This window comes from Neomonachus schauinslandi, chromosome X (genome assembly GCF_002201575.2).
Source record: "Neomonachus schauinslandi chromosome X, ASM220157v2, whole genome shotgun sequence".
In the NCBI taxonomy this organism is placed as follows: Eukaryota; Metazoa; Chordata; class Mammalia; order Carnivora; family Phocidae; genus Neomonachus; species Neomonachus schauinslandi.
This window is the reverse complement of record NC_058419.1, coordinates 125,125,234-125,135,655: the sequence shown is the minus strand read 5'-3', so window position 1 is coordinate 125,135,655 and position 10,422 is coordinate 125,125,234. Positions and strand designations below refer to the sequence as shown.

At 49.7% G+C, this 10,422-nt stretch overlaps 1 long non-coding RNA gene across 1 annotated transcript in view; it reads left to right on the top strand.

Annotated features, from left to right (window-relative positions):
- Positions 1 to 7,669: 7,669 nt before the first annotated feature.
- Positions 7,670 to 10,422, top strand: part of LOC123323395 — an 11,820-nt gene continuing 9,067 nt past the window's right edge. The window contains exon 1 of the long non-coding RNA XR_006539371.1: positions 7,670 to 8,055. This is a non-coding gene — a long non-coding RNA (uncharacterized LOC123323395). The remainder of the gene's footprint in view (positions 8,056 to 10,422) is intronic.

Genomic DNA, 10,422 nt, shown 5'->3' with positions numbered 1-10,422 from the left:
GTTTTTTTTTAAAGATTTTATTTATTTATTTGAGAGAGAGAGAATGAGAGACAGAGAGCACGAGAGGGAAGAGGGCAGAGGGAGAAGCAGACCCCCTGCTGAGCAGGGAGCCCGATGCGGGACTCGATCTAGGGACTCCAGGATCATGACCTGAGCCGAAGGCAGTCGCTTAACCAGCTGAGCCACCCAGGCGCCCTATGGTTTTTTTTTTTACATTAAAATACTTGATTCCCTAGAGATGCATATTTGTATAGGGATGAGGAAGAGATTCTGCTATGCAATTCCTACCCTCTGCATAGGGTATCATGCTATTATTCCCAAACCATGTCCCGAATATTCCATATATATGTGTAATCATGTAAGAATACCCTTCTTTATGTCTTAAAAAAAGAGAGAGAATATCCCTCTTTAGAGCTTTCATCTGGAGTAGGTATTAAATTAAGTGCTTTTTCAGGATCTGTGGGGATGATCATAGGGTTTTCCGGTTTATTCTATGAATATGATGAATTCAATACGAATTACATGCATGTTCATACTTAATCTGATGTAGAACCATCCTATTGTCCTTGACTTGGGTCTTATTTGGTGGCGGGCTTGTCGTTTGGTTTAGGGTTATTGCGTCCATATTCAAGAGTGACCTCACTATGTGTTCTTTGTTTGCATGATTTCTGTAGGTTCTGATAAGACTTTCTTCTTTTCATCCTGAGAAACGGGTTTGGCTGGAGCTACCTGGGCCTGGTGTGTATGTGTGTGTAGAGGGGATAAGTGATTTCGGTCTTTTATTTCTCTCTTAGGGAAACAGATTTAAAATTAAAAAAAAAAGCTTTATTTCCACTTCTTCATTTGAAAATCATCCACGTTTCCAGAGTTTTCAAAATGTCACCATGTAGATTTGAACACAGATTTTCCTTCTAATTGTTCATGTTCTCCGGGTCTGTGGGGAACTCTCTGTCCTTGTGATTTTATATTGTTATTATGTTTCCAGTTTCGGTTCTCAACTAATGGTTGGATGATAAGCTTCGCCATTTCTGCCCTTTTCATTCGTGATCCCAGTCGTTGGCGTTCTTTGGGTTTATCTGCCCTCCACGCAGACGCGCCTTGAGTCGAACGCTAATTTCCATGCTTTCTCATCCTTTCTTGTGGAATATTGTAAATATTCCAGGCTCTGGCTTTTCCTCTGAGCTCAAGGGTAGACACGGATCATTCCTATTTCTATTTTCTGGAGAGTCACCATTTCCCGATTTTTTTTCTTTCTTGTTAATTCAATGGTTTTAAAAGGTTTTGTTTGTTTGTTTGTTTCATTTTGTTTTTTAATGTCCACGTGATATTTTCGTGTTTTCTGCTTTCTTGGATGTGGTCACCAGTCTCCTGGTTTTATTGCTGTGTGCAACCAGCATGTTGCCTATATCATTTCTGCCCTTTTTTTCCCCCTCCAGTGGATCGAAGCTTTTCTTTCTGAGGAAGTTCCCTGAACGTGGAGACACACGTGGATTCTCGGTGTTGAAGGTATAGAGGACGCGAACGTGAAATCCACCTTATCAGCTGTCTCTTCAGGCATCTATGTGTGTTCTGCATGAGCTGTTTAGGCTGAGACAGGGGTGGGTAGCCACGAGTGCCTGACGAGGGGATCGGCATGCATCGTTCTGCGGCTCAGGGGATGCCCATGTATGGCCAGACATGACTTGTGCACACACCCCGGTTTAGGTCAAGCCGGCTTCCCCGGGGGCTGGCTCCTCCTTTCCTGTTCTGCCCGTCCCCTTCTGTTCTCAGACCCACCATCCCAGGCACATGGTGGTTTGCAGGGGTAGCAAATGCATCAGCTTCCTCCCTCTCTGCTCCCGGGAGCCAACTTGGCATCCCTGCCCTGCATCTTGTATGCTTACCTGCAGGCGGGAGGAACGTGGTCTGAGGTCTCACTCTGGAGGTTGGCGTCCCCCTAGGCGGTTCTGGGCTCCTCTACCTCCCTGTGATTTCTTTGCTGGCTGCCCGCATGTCCCCTGAGACCTGCGGCCCTTTGCTTTCTTACTGTTAACCTGGGGCGATTGGAACAGGTGTTTTATATTCTGTGCACTTTTTTGTCCTTATACCCAACTCTACGGGGTCGAGGGAGGCTCTGGACACCCCTTCATCCACGTGGGAGCTCCCCCACCTCAGCAGCTTTGGATGGGGTTCGTTCGGCCCCTTCGTCTGCTGCAAAGGGCCAACGTCGTAAGCAAAAACACTCACGTCTGTCTTGCATGTAGCATGCTCGTGATATTTCACCACCAGCCGCCTCCGTCTGGTTCCAAGATATTTTTGTCACCCCCCCAAAGGAAACTGTCATGTACTGGTTTCCTGGGGCGGCCATAACCGAGCACCACCAATGGGGAGGAGGGGTGCTTAAACCACAGAAGTGTGTTGCCTCCTGGTTCTGGAGACCAGACGTCTGAGACCAAGGTGTGGACAGCCCTGGTCCCTGCTGGAGCCTCCAAGGGACAGCCTGCTTCATGTCTGTGTCCCAGCTCCTGGGAGCTGCTGGAGGTCCTGGGCGTCCCTTGGCTGGTCCCACCTCTGCCTCCATGTGTCCATCTTTGTCCAAACGTCCCCCTTTTTATAGGAACAGCTCGCATATGGTCATGTCCCGCCTGACTCCAGGGTGACCCCATCCTAACCAATTGCATCTACACCCACCCGACATCCAGCAAAGGTCGTATTCTACAGGATTACCAGTGACGACTCCAACGTATGATTTTTTGGGGAGGGGTTGGGGGCCAAAGTTCAACTGCATAGCTAGGAAACCACCCATCTGCTTTCTGTCTCTGGATTTGCCTGTTCTGGACAGTTCGGGGACATGGACTCACACACGATGTGGCCCTTGGTGTCTGTTTTCTGTCACCGAATATAAAATTTTGAAAGTTTATCCACATTGTGGTGTGTGTGTGTGTGTGTGTGTGTGTGAGAGAGAGAGAGACGTCTGTTCCTTTTCGTGGTCGGGGAAATGGGGAGAAAACGTCTGTCCGAGCGTGTCATCCACCGCTCTTGACTGTCCCACGGGGAGTTTAGGATTGGACATGCAGGTTTCCTTAAAGCATCACACACAGACCCACACCCTCCTGTGTGCACCTCAACCTCGTCTGCATCACCAGCATCGCTTTGTAATTATGCTCCGTGTAAAAAAAACCAGAACACCAGACACTCGAGACACATGCACACGTTTCCAGGTGCCGGAAAAAAAATGCAGAAAACATCAGGATTCATTTCCCCCTTTTACATCTGTTTAGCCTAAATCTAGCTTTTTTTGCGGGGGGGAAGAGGGGGAAGTGGTTTACAAACAGATTTCACCGCCACCATTTATTAGTATTTTTTTCTTTCTTGTACACTAAGCCCATTGATCAGACGGGTTCAAAGCCTTTTGGAAATGGTGGGTTTGTATTCTTTCCTGGCACGTTGAGGGAGGCAGCCAGCAAGGGTGAGTCAATGTGTAGATGGATAAGGGAGGTGTAATCACAGAGCCTTACAGAGAAAATAGGGAAAAAAATCCCTGGATTGGCCACCGGCTGTATTTCTTCTGCAGACAGATCCCCAAACAGGAGATGTAAAGAATTTGGCGCTTCTGTAAAATGCCTGTGAAATCAACGATATGTCTTTATCCATATACTTTTTTTTTTGTCTTTTGTGAGGAAAGAGGTAAAAAAAAAAAAAAAGAAAGAAAGAAACAAAAGGGCAAATTTTGCAAAGTCAGATGGAGCTTAAAAGCTCCAGCCCTTGGTTTCCATCCTGGATGGTACCACGGGTCCCAGAGAGGGCAGAGCGGGTAATTACCCTCTTCCCAGCAACTGAGTGCTTCTGCGGCTGATTGCGCTATTCATCTGGTGCGATGGTCCCGCTTTCTTCCCCCACGCGTTCTCCACCTCGGGGCGACCATGGGGAAGCCGGGCTCTGTGTCCTGGAAATTGCTCTCAAGGTGAGTGCCTGCATTTTTTCACTCAGGTCAGCGTATCGGTGAGGACTGATGGGCACTTTGGAAATGCATTCGGTTCGGCTCCAACTCTAACATTATGTCCGAATTCAAATGCTGATGGAAAGGGGTGGGGGACCCGCAACAACACAAAAGAAGTTCAAGTGTAATTCTGTGCGAAGGTGCTGATTAACATGATGAGGCTTTGATGTCGTGCCAGGGGTGATGGTCCGCTGATACGTAGCATGTGGGGGTTTGGGGGGTTATTTCCGAGCTAGAAGAAAAATGTTTATGCTTAGTCAGTACCTTTTTGTTCTTTTCTTTCAAAGAAAGGAACTTCTATGAATGTCCCGTTCCTGCTGTGACAAAGAATCACCAATCAGGTGGCTTAAACCACAGGAATTCATCCTCTCCCAGCTCTGGAGACCAGGCGTCTGAGATCCAGGCGGGGCAGGGCCACGGATATCCAGGCAGGGCAGGACCTCTACGATCCAGGCGGGGCAGGGCCGCTGAGATCCAGGCAGGGCAAGGTCATGCTCCCTCCTGAAGCTCTTGGGGAGGGTCCTTCCTGCCTCTTCCAGCTTCTGGGGCTCCAGGTGTTCCTGCGTTTGTGGCCACGTCCCTCCCATCTCTACCTCCGTCCTCACGTGGCTTCTCCTCTGTGTGTGTGTCTCTCCTCTTTCTTTGGTGTCTTCCGATGTCGTTGGATTTAGGGCCCACCTGGATCATTCATGTGATGATCCTGTTGTCTGGACCCACCCGGGTCATTTTAACTAATTACATTTGCAGTAACCCTGTTTCCAAATAAGGTCCCATTTTGAGTTCCTGGCTGTTGGGACCATAACATATCTTTTTGAAGAGACACAACTCAGCCGAAAACACCGATCTGTGTATCTCCCAAGGGCAGGGTGCCTGTTGAGTTAGCTCTGTCACAGCCCACCTCTGCGCTTGACACCAAGCACGTCATTGCCAAACAGTTGATGGGTGACAGACTGGAGTCTTGGAGATGTGAAGAATACTCATGAAACCAGGGAAACAGACACCCTCCTTACTCACTGGAAAGCCAAGCCCTCCCGAGCAAGAGTTTTCTCTTGACGCCAAGCGCCAGACGTCACTCTTGGCTTCGCTCTCTCATTTTGGGGTCAACCCGACCCACTCTGGACTGAAAACAGATGGCTGGATGGTCACCTCTATTCCCTTTGCCAGCCACCTTCATCCGATTTCCCCTCAGTTTAACTTAACAGGTGATTTTTGAACACGTGCTTTGGGCCAGCAATCAACAGGGCAGGTTAAGGAGGGATGAGTGTTGGACTCAGGCTGCCTGGATTTAAATTTTTTTTAAGATTTATTTATTTATTTGAGAGAGAGAGAAAGAAGGAGCAGGTGGAGGTGTAGAGGGAGAGAAAGAATCTCTAGCAGACTCCCCCCCTGAGCAGGAAGCCCCACACGGGGCTCGATGTGATGACCCTGAGATCATGACCTGAGCCAGAAATCAAGAGTCAGACACTCAACCGACTTAGCCACCCAGGCGCCCCCAGCCTGCTTGGTTTTGAATCCTAGCTTTGCCATATGCTAGTGACTGAAATTTCTCCAGATCCACAGAAGAGTATTTTGAAGGTCCATTTGTGATTGAATATGGGCGCCATGTTTCCATTGGTTCCCTCTCTAAAGAATGCTTGAAACCACCTTACCCCATGACCGTTAAATTTGCCCACCTCTGCCCATGTCACCTCCCCCAGCATGACATTAATGTCTTTTGTGACCTCCTTGCATCAAATTCAGCCCCCTCTGTAACTCATCTCCTGGCCATTCCTGGGCTTCTCTTCCCAAGAGGTCCCCATCTCCATCCTCCCCTGATTACACATGCAATGTGGTTCCCCCAGCCTGCAGAACTGAAATCTTTATACAGCATTCAGGACTAGCAAAATCAAGACATGGCCGGTTGTCATTTTAATCCTCAACGGGGCCAGCACAGACCTTATTATCGAAGACCAGACTCAAGAGCACAGAAGAGGTCCACACATCCTGCTTTGCTCACCCGGAATGTTCTCCCTTCCCTTTCTCTCCATCAAATTTGTACTTGTGCTTGAAGGCCCAACTCAGATGTTTCATGGTCCTGACTGTTTTTGGGGGAAGGAACAGCCATAAGATAACTTTCAATAGGTCCTGCCCCTCCATTCCACACGGTCATTAGCTCCCTTTGCTGCGGCACAAAATGAGACACAAAATACTATGGACCTTGGGCTACTTTCAACATTGGCTGTGGCATATTTCAATTTGGAATATGGACTCTCCATAAACAGAGAGTCAGACAAAGTCCATACATATCGGGGCAAATGCATTCTCTATTCTGATGCCCCACAAAGCAACGAATGGGTCCCAGGGTCAACCGTACAACACCATTGACCTCTAAATGCCACACCCCCATCCCTACATGGATAAGTAGTGGTTTAGTGGAGAAAGTATCATCTGTAGGATATACAGAATATCATGAGTTCTCTATCAGATGCTGTCACATCGACATGAGCTAAGTCACACTCTACGTCAGTCAATAAGGAACGAGGCAAATAATGGCTACTCTTCACCTCTAGAGCACTTATCCTAGTTGGCACAGTCGTCCGTTTGGGCTGGTAGGACAAGATGCCAAGGACAGGACAGCTCAAACAATAGACATTTATTTCTCACTAACCTGGATGCTGGGTGTCTGAGATCCAGGTGGAGCAGAAGCTGGGAGTCTGAGATCCAGGCGGGGCCGAGGCTGGTTCCTCCTGAGGCCTCTCTCCTTGAGATATAGACACAGTGTTCTCCCCGTGTTCTCACGTGGTGTCTCTTCCTCTTCTTATAAAGACACAAATCCCATCATGGTGCCCACCATCATGACCTGATCTCAATGTAATCACTCCGAAAGGGCCCACCTCCAATCCCACCCCATTGGAAGATAGGGCTGCAACATATGAGTCTTGAGGGGTGTAAACCTTCAGTCTGTAACAGTTGGCGGTGTGCACAGCGCCCCCTAGAGTTGTCGCCCACAGTGGCCTTGGGCTCCTTGTTTCCTACTGAGTACATTTACCCCACACCTTCCTCTGCCCAAACGCTCTGTCCCTGCCATCTTATGTCCTTCCTACTCAGCTTTTGAAATCATCTATCTAGAGGTTACCACCCTCTCTAGAAGCCCACGCCCGGCTGAGTTCAGACCCTGCCAGGTCTGACAAGGACTAGCAAAATCAAGACATGGCCGGTTGTCATTTTAATCCTCAATGGGCCCAGCATAGACCTTATTATCGAAGACCAGACTCAAGAGCACAGAAGAGGACCACACATCCTGCTTTGCTCACCCGGAATGTTCTCCCTTCCCTTTCTCTCCATCAAATTTGTGGCCTCTGTGTGCATCCCTGCATTATGTAATGTCACACTGCCATCATCTGGTTTAACTTTCGATGTCCCCTCCCCTTTGTAAACAACGATTCGTTCTTCACCCCCGCAACCCCGGCACCTAGCCTGGGCCTGGCTCGGAACAGACGTGCGTCCACAGTGTTTGTGGAATGAATGCGTGAACTCATCTGAAGTCCCACCCTTGGGAAGCAGCAAGCCTAGAATCTACAAATCTATGGGCAGGGAGCGTCCTCCCTGTGCTCAGGGTTGGCCAACCTTTGATCTTGTGGCGCCTCCCACGCCTGCAGGGAGCAGAGCTGCAGAGCAGGTGTGCCCGGCTTCCCAAAGCGGAGGATGCCCATTGGCTCCAGGTGATGCTGGATTCCCTGCCGTGCTGAGCGTTGGCCGGCCAGCGCCGCTCCGGGAGGCCCGGGTCGGCCTTCAGCGTGCACGCGCTTGCCTCATGGGCTCTAGGCTGTGGGGTTTGGAATCTGAGCACGGGGTGCATTAGCTTTTGGCAAAGGGATTGCAGCTTGGTTCATACTTTCCGCTTGGAATGTCGCCTCCCTTCCTTCCAAGCTGAGAGACAGGAAGCCAGCACATGAGGGTGGGGCCCGGGAGGGCCGGATCTCACGAGTCACTGGGCTGGGGCCTCCACGGAGGCTCCTTCGTGCTGCCGCCAAAGATGGAGAGCCGCTGGGGCCTCTTCTGTATCACGGTGCTGGGCTTTCTGATGCACATTCAAGGTAAGAGGCGTCTCGGCCCTGAGGGAGAGCCGCGTGGGTGCTGTGCTTGCTGTCTGGTTCCTTCTCAAAACTCCTCCAAAGCAGCTTCTACCAAACAAATGCTTAGAAGTTGCCAGGGGGGATTAGAGGAGACGGGAATGGTGCCTTCTGAGAAGGCAGAGGGGACACGGGGGCCACTTGAGAGCCCGGGGACCTGGACCTGGAACTGCACAACACGGACCAACAGCGTTTGGAAGCAAGCGGCGTTCTCTGCTTTTCCGCTCTGCGTTTCAAACACAGCCCGTCCTACCCCATGATTTAAGCTCGACAGGGTGCGGGGGGTCTTTTAAATTCCTTGTTCCCGATGGAAAAGATTAGTTCTGCCCATTTTCGTCGGGTACACGGGTTTGGATTCTGCAGCCTTCTGGATAAATGTCATCCTTCCTTGTTGCAAAAGAAAGTCATGTGAGTTGTTTACGCACAAAACTGGAGCTGGAGCTCACGGGCTGTCTCCCAGATTCGGGGGGTGTTTGGTTTGTTGGAGGGTGGGGCAGGCGGCTACTTAGGCTATTTAGGAACTGTAATGAACTCATGAGAAACGGGACCGAAACAACCCCTCTGGTCATTTTAATACTCTCCTTTAAAGCACGGAAGGTCGGGTGGGATGGAGGATTGGGAGGTGTTGTTGGTTAGGAGTAGCAGGATTGAATTCAGATGTCCCTGTTGGGGCGTGTCCCGTTTATCCTGTTCGAGGTGTGTTCTCGGGACAAGGCGTTGGTTGTCTGGGGGCCGATGGGATGTTGAGGGTCAGCTGGAGGGCAAAGCTTCCTGCACTCCACGCACACATCAGCTTCCCAGCTGATTCTCACGCAGCCTGATGATGGTGCCATGCTTGCCGCCACCTTATAGATGGGTAAACTGAGGCACGGGGTGAGGTTCCATCGTGTGCCTGAGGTCACAATGAGGAAGCAGGAGTGGAAATGAAACTTGCCAAGGCCAGCTTGTGCTTTTGGGTCTGTTGAGAAAAAAGGAACTATTTATATCTATCTTTATGTGTCTTTTCCCCCTAAATATATCTTATCTTGTATATATATTATTGTAATATATTATTATATTATTGCATCACGTGCTGCATTGAGCTCTGTGGGGCCTTGTGGTTTGGTGATACTCGAAGGGTGGGATGTGTGCCCGAGGCAACAAGCCAGGCCATGCTGGGCCACGGAACTCCAGCCCACGCTGGCTGCACCCCAGAACCAATCAAGAGTCTCCCTTGATTCTGCCTCTTTCCTCGTGGCCCCCAAACTACCTTTGATCTAGCTGATCTGTGGGTGGGAAGGCCAAGCCCCAGATGGGTCATTTAAGCCTGTTTTGTCACCATGCCCAACAGTGGGGCCGAACCTGCCCAGCTATGTAGGGCAGTGGTTCTCAATCCTTGGTGTGCAGAGTCACCTGGGAGGGAGCTGGATTAAAGGCCATGCCCCTTGAGATGCTCATATGGTATGTGGGTGGGGCTCGGGACCTGTAGATTCAAAAGCACCCAGAGGGACTCTGGGCAGAGTCAAGCCTCCCTTGAAGGGATGATGAGTAAGCACCGGGCCATCTGGTATACCCTTGGGTGGAGACTCATGGATCCGTGGCACGAGGGTGGAGACTCACTGATCCGTGGCATAAGGGGACAGCTATTCTGGGGTTCCCCATTCAGTGATGCATCATCAGCCAGCATGGCCAGGCCAGAAGGGACATCCTCCAGATAGACATGCTGCAGCCTGCCATTGTCTCAACTAGGGGCCACTTTGCCCCCAGGGGACACTTGGCAATATCTGGAGTCATGTTTCGCTGTCACAACTGTGAGTGGGTCAGCTGGTGTCCTCAAATGGGTGGAAGCCGAGGATGCTGCCCAATGTCTGCCACACATGTCAGAGAGTGATCCAGCCCCAAATGTTGCTGGTGCTCAGGTTGAGAAATCTCATGTTAGCACGAGAGACTCCATCTGTCTGTGTGTCTGACCTATGTATCTAAATATTATCCATCTATTACCTGTCCACCTATACATACGTACATCTACGTATTTATTGATCTGTCCATCTATCCATCCATCATTTATGTATCCATCCATCCATCCATCTACCCATCTATCCATCTATCCATCCATCCATTCATCTATCTATCCATCTATCCATCCATCCATCACTTATGTATCAATCCATCCATCCATTCTTCCATCTATCCATCCATCCATTCATCTATCATCCATCATTTTTCTATCTATCCATCTATCTATTGATCCATCCATCCACCCACCCATCTATCCATCCATCCATCCATCCACCCATTCGTCTATCTATCCATCCATCATTTATCTATCCATCCATCCATCCATCCACCCAT